This window comes from Triticum urartu, chromosome 1 (genome assembly GCF_003073215.2).
Source record: "Triticum urartu cultivar G1812 chromosome 1, Tu2.1, whole genome shotgun sequence".
NCBI classification, from domain to species: Eukaryota; Viridiplantae; Streptophyta; class Magnoliopsida; order Poales; family Poaceae; genus Triticum; species Triticum urartu.
This window is the reverse complement of record NC_053022.1, coordinates 296,032,461-296,039,299: the sequence shown is the minus strand read 5'-3', so window position 1 is coordinate 296,039,299 and position 6,839 is coordinate 296,032,461.

Sequence of the window (6,839 nt, the reverse complement as noted above, 5' to 3'; positions counted from 1 at the left end):
AGCCAAGCATTGGTACAATACAGGTTCTGAAACAGTACAAATTTCAGCTAGGCTAGCATTGGTACTATTGTATAAATTGTTGGACAACCAATTAATATTTCTGTTGGGATCTTGTATAAATTGTTGCTTCACTTGCAACTATCAATCTGCATTACTTTTCCTTCCATTTCTTTTCCAACTAAACATACTTTTTGAACCTCATAATAACACCCACTACTTGAAGTTGCCACTTGCAACACCAACAAAAAAGACAGAAATAATGGAAACGACAGTTAGATGAACTTAACATAGCAGTCTCCACTTGTCCATTGACCCATCTGCTCAAGGGTTTTGTTTTGCCTTCCTTCACAGCCACACCAACAACAAACAACCGGGCCAGCAACAACGGAGCCCACACATCTTTGTACAAGGCCCTCGATCACCAATCTCATGTCAACCCATGCTGCTCTGCTCTGCCCTGCTGTGGTCTGATGTCCGGCGGAAACATGTGGCCATCGTCGGCCCCCCTGTGGTGCGCCACAAGCAAGCTGCCCAACCTGCCAACAATTTTTCTTAGTGCTGGGTTTCGACGGTCTCAGGAGGAGACATCAGTTGGATGCACACGGTGAAACCAAATCATGAACAGTAAGGAATGTAATATCATGGACCGGCGCAAGTAATCTGAAGCCACAGTATGGTCTAAGGCAATCAAGTGTAGCTCATACCTTCTTAGAAATGGCATTACTCAATGATTTCTATAAAAGATGTACCTGAAATTTCATAACAGCACATACATTACAAAGTTAGCAAGTCTGTGTTTAGACATTACATGAAGCAACACTACAGGAAAAATCGGCATGCAGCTAAGCAACAATGGAGTAAAACACACGCTGACCACTTCAATCAGATGCGGGTCTACCAGTCTCGACTCTTAATCTGGTAGCCAATTTTGGATGCCGGTTCACTCAACTCACACCTCTTATGTTCCGCTCTGTTGTTCTGTTCCCCACACAATCAATCTGTATTTTCCGTTCAAAAAAAATTCCAACTATGTAATAACCTTTATACAAAGATGTTTATTTTTTGGGAAACAACATGTAAACCAAGAGTGAGCAGAAATAGCATTAGCTGGGAAAGGTACAACTGGGATGCCCACCATGAACTAGCATAGCAGTCTCCACTTGTCCATTGACGAAATCTGCTCCAGGGGTTTTGCCCTTTACAACCACCGGCGACTGGGGATCTTCGTGCTAGGCCCTCGATCACCATCTGCCGAGAACCCATGCTGCCTGCCCTGCTGCCGCCTGAGGTCTGGCCCTCAAGCAGGGTCGCTGCTAAAGCGAGCGTACCATGTGCTCGCCGCGTCATGGAGCGCCCAGGTGGCAGGAGCCGACTTGTTGGGCTGATGGAGCTCATGAGGCAGAGTTGCAAAGTAATTAAAGCCTCTCTTCCACCTTTCCAACTTCTGCATCGACCGAACTTCTGACGGTGAGCCGTAGCATCAGAGCCGGTGCTCTGTTACAGAAAAGCCTCTTAGCACAATAAACGAATGACAAAGCGAAGAATCCAACGAATAACTAAATTAAACCATAAAGCTCAGACATTACCTTCTTAGAAATGGCATTACTCATTAACTTCTCTCAAGCAAACTTCTCATCCACCTTTCCTGCCGACTTCTACACGGACCCAACTTCTGACGGAAAGTAGTAGCGTTAGAATCGGTGCTCTGTTACAGGAAAACCTCTTAGTGGTCTAAACGAACAACAGAGTGAAGAATTCAGCAAAAAAATGAAACCATACAACTCATACCTTCTTAGAAACGACATTACTCATAAACTATTCTCAAAGCTGTACCTGAAATTTCACAACCGTACATAAATCACAGAATTACCAAGTTAGTGTATATATACAAATATGATTGTTTGGAAAGTGACAGGCACATGACTGAGTAACAATGGACGACAAGACATACTGACCACTAGGGCTTCGCCTAATCATCAGTAGCCTCGCCGAATTATGGCCCTGTTCAGAGGTTTTCACTTGCCCCCAGACGACCTACACAGAAGTGACTTATTAACCCCAGCTTGTTTTACAACTTCCCTACAAAGGGACTTAGGCTTAGAAGAAATAACATGGATTGCGGCTGTTTGAACAGATTCAATACCTTTGCAAAGGGTGTACATCTGTTCTCACAACTTGAGTCACACCTGTCCTGCCACCAAGGAACAAACACAGTGCATGCTGTGTGCCGGCCATTCGTGCAACATACATGTACCAGATTTATGTACAAAGGAAGATGTCACCCGATCAATGTTATGAGAACCGTGTGTGGTTGCGTGAATGTAGAGAATACTAGAAGGCTACGAGAATTTACCACTCCGAGGCAAAGCCCTACACGATAGATCATAACAAACAGTGTTTCCAACTCTAAATTATCTGGTAACAAGGCAAACCAAACCCAACAAAATGATTTGGGTTGATGGAACAACGTGTGGATGGGATGATAATGCACAAGAGGGTTATTCAGGTGGAATGGCAGTAATGTTGATGAACTTAATAAAACTGAGAATAAATCCTCAAATGCTTCAGATAAAGCAGGTGAAGTTAGTTTGTTGCATGTTCTAAAACCAAACTGTGAAGGATATGATGCCCAAGGGACGCAACATCATAAATTCATAATTAAAAACAGGCCCTTCAGACTGTGAGGGATAGGATGCCCAAAGGATGCAACATCATAAATAAAACCTGTAGATCTTTATTTACTGCCAGTGTCCAAGGGATGCAAGATCATAAATTCAGAATTAAAACCTGTAGGACTGCAGAAAGTATTAGTGTCACAGCCAGTGCTTTATTTCAACAAACTGAAAGCAAGTAAATGAGCAACCAAGCGAAGAGTTCAGAAAATGACCAAATAAATAATGTTACTGGTCACATTGGCCTCCAAGCTTAAATAAATAATGTAAGATAGAAAGTTCTTGTTGCTGCTTAATACTAGTGAGCATCGTGATGGTGCAGTGACTTAGTAATTGGCACATACTACTATATTCAGAGCATTGAGTTGGTGGGTTGCAGTGATCCGAGGATGAACTTACTTTCATGATCTCCTAGGTAGAGCTCTGCTATGAAGAGTTTGCCAGTTAACAACTAATTCTTTGCACAATGCATTTTTAAAATGTTCAGTAGCTTCTGCTGATCCATGCAGCAAAACCTGGGAAAATGAGAAGAGATTCAGGATGTGCAAGTGCAGAGCAAGTATTGACCACAAGCACTGAAACTGCAGGTACCGGATATCACACGTGCTAAATCAAAACAAGAACCATCAGAGCAATTATCTACACAAAGGATACAAGTCCATGGTGCCAAAAGAAAAAATGAGTTGACATGTGGGTACTAGGAAGAGACATCATAGATCGCCCCATATCTAGTAAAGTACGATTACAACGTTCGGACACACCATTACGCTGTGGTGTTCCGGGTGGCATGAGTTGCGAAACTATTCCACATTGTTTCAAATGAAGACCAAACTCGTAACTCAAATATTCTCCTCCACGATCAGATAGTAGAAACTTTATTTTCTTGTTACGATGATTTTCAACTTCACTCTGAAATTCTTTGAACTTTTCAAATGTTTTAGACTTTTGTTTCATTAAGTAGATATACCCATATCTGCTTAAATCATCTGTGAAGGTGAGAAAATAACGATACCCGCCGTGAGCCTCAACATTCATCGGACCACATACATCTATATGTATGATTTCCAACAAATCTGTTGCTCGCTCCATAGTTCTGGAGAACGGCGTTTTAGTCATCTTGCCCATGAGGCACGGTTCGCAAGTACCAAGTGATTCATAATCAAGTAGTTCCAAAAGTCCATCAGTATGGACTTTCTTCATGCACTTTACACCAATATGACCTAAATGACAGTGCCACAAATAAGTTGCAGTATCATTATCAACTCTGCATCTTTTGGCTTCAACATTATGAATATGTGTATCACTACTATCGAGATTCATCAAAAATAGACCACTCTTCAAGGGTGCATGACCATAAAAGATATTACTCCTATAAATAGAACAACCATTATTCTCTGATTTAAATGAACAACCATTGTTCCGGGCCGTGTTTCAGTGAATGGATTCTTCTACTATATATTTTAATTGGCTAAACGTACGCAGGGAGTTAATGGACGTGCGTGAGAGTTGTGTCTGTGTTCCATTGTTGTTGATGTAGTAGCTTTCAATTCGTAGGCCTGTCACTGTTGGCAAGTGCAAGAAGAAAGCCCCGAGGAAAATGCACAAAGCCAAGAGGGAGAAGCATAAGTGCGACCTGCTCAATGATCTCTTCGGTGAACTTGTCAAAATGCTAGGTGAGTTAAATAGGCGTGCATCAATCACTAGCCTCGATACCTTGTAGATTACATCAGAGCTAGCGTTGATTAAGTGAAGCTATCTCTTAATTTTGGGTGTAGTTTCCTTTTCCATGTGGTTACTTGGAATGTTAGAGTTGAGCGTGGGTATGTGTGAATCTGGGTCATGTTCTTACCATCCATGTCCAATTGTCCAAGTCATGCTTATGGGGTGAATACTGGGGTTCAGTATGTGTCATGGATTTCTTTAGTAGATCCCAGTGAATGTTTATGCTGCTGAAAACGTGGATGATCTTCATTAATTCGAATCTTTTTCTAATCCATATGTCTCATCTATGTACCTTGCATCAAGCTGTATGTGCCTTGGAGTCTATTGCTTCTTATATTGCACCCATTAGTGAAGAAATTGCGACATGCTTACTATGCATTGTGATTATTTAACCAAAGTAACATCTGCACATGAAAAGACACTTCAAATCATGGCTAATTTTAAGCCTGGATACCTTTTACTTAGAACAATGTACCTGTACATCTTCTCTATTTTTAAGTATAGCCATCAGACTCTCCCTGGAAGAGGCCACTATAACCACCAACTGGTCTGAGTTTCGTCGCAGCGTCAATCTTCGCGAAGGAGACATCTGTGCATTTCGTTTCAGGATCACTTCAAAGCGCCGCCTGGTTCTCGCCGTGCACCGCCTCTAGATGCACCATCGAAGACACTGCACTAGTAGAAAACGGACCATTAGTACCGGTTTGTAAGGGCCTTTAGTGCCGGTTATTGAACCGGCACTAAAGTTTTGGCACTAAAGGCCCCCCCCCTTTAGTACCGGTTCGGCACGAACCGGCGCTAAAGTGCCACCACGTGGCGTGAGCTCGTGCCCTGGTACGGGGGACCTTTAGTACCTGTTGGTGTTACCAGCCGGTACTAAAGGTTTTTTTTTGAAATTTTGGGAAAAAAAATTTGATTTTTTTTATTTTTAATTTTTCTGAATTATTTGATGATTTAGTCTCTAATCACCTCTCTTAACTGCTCAAGTGTGGATCACTCATTCGAAATCATCTAACTTCCCGTCCGGTCACCCATCCCTCTCACTACTCCAGCCCGAGCACGCTTAACTTTCAGGTTCTATTCTCCTTCATTTCCGAGTCTGCACTTGTTGTTTTCCTAACAATAGTAAGATGTCAATCCTACTACCCTCAGGAGTTTAGCTTGAGCATGAAGTCACACATTTCACCGTTTGAGATTGAAACTATTATTCTAAAAAAACAGTAATTATTTAGTAACGCTAATATTTCTTGAATAAGTTTGACCATAGTTTGACCACAGTTTGACCATAGTTTGACCAGATTTGACCAAAATTCAAAAAATTGAAATAATTATTTAGTAACACTAATATTCTTGAATAATTATGTAGTAACACTAATATTTCTTGAATAAGTAGTTTGACCATAGTTTGACCACAGTTTGACCATAGTTTGACCAGATTTGACCAAAATTCAAAAAATTGAAATAATTATTTAGTAACACTAATATTCTTGAATAATTATGTAGTAACACTAATATTTCTTGAATAAGTAGTTTGACCATAGTTTGACCACAGTTCGACCACAGTTTGACCAGATTTGAACAAAATTCAAAAAAACCGAGATACTTATTTAGTAACATTAATATTATTGCGTAATTAATTAGTAACACTCTATATTTCTTGAATCAGTTGTTTGACCGGTTTGACAAGATTTAACCAAAATTCAAAAAAATATAAATTAGAGCATATCTTTTTTTCCTTTTACAATTTGTCATTTCAAAAATTGTCCTAAACCCGGGACTTAAAACGTCGGAAACTCTATGCTAAACAGTAAAAACTAAGGGTTTAGACCATAAAACCTAACCCTAAACGCTGAGATCTAAACCCTAGCACTAAACGCTAAAAACGTCCAAAAAAACGTCTAAAACGCCCAAAAACTCTATTTTCCCTTTGGAATTTTGTGATTTTAAAAAATTGTCGAAACGGAAAACTGGTGTCGAAGGACTCACCCTCCCGGAGGAACCGCGCATCCACCGTCGCTCCGCGATCGTCAAGGAGGACGATGCGTAGCGCCTCACGTCGGAGCCAGAGTACGCCGTCATCTAGCGAGATCTGCCTCGCCGCCACGAGATCCGATGCGAACCAGACCCGCCACCGCGCATCGCCTGCGCCGCGCGAATCTCCTGCGGAACCCGCACCTCGCGAGCCCCCCGCGCAGGTCGCATCGCCGTGTGCTCCACCAGCGCCGCCTCGATCGCCGGCCGCGCCACCGCGCGAGGCGTGTGCGCCGCCCGCGTCGCCGCGCGAGTCGCATGTGTGGCCCTTCGTCTCAATATTAGTGCCAATTAGCTCAACCTAATTATTCTCGTAAAGAAGCTACATCGTCAGGTCAGTTTCAGGTTCTGAAGAATTTCAATACATCGTCCTGTAACTTTATTGGTGAATGCTTGATGATCAAATTATTGGTG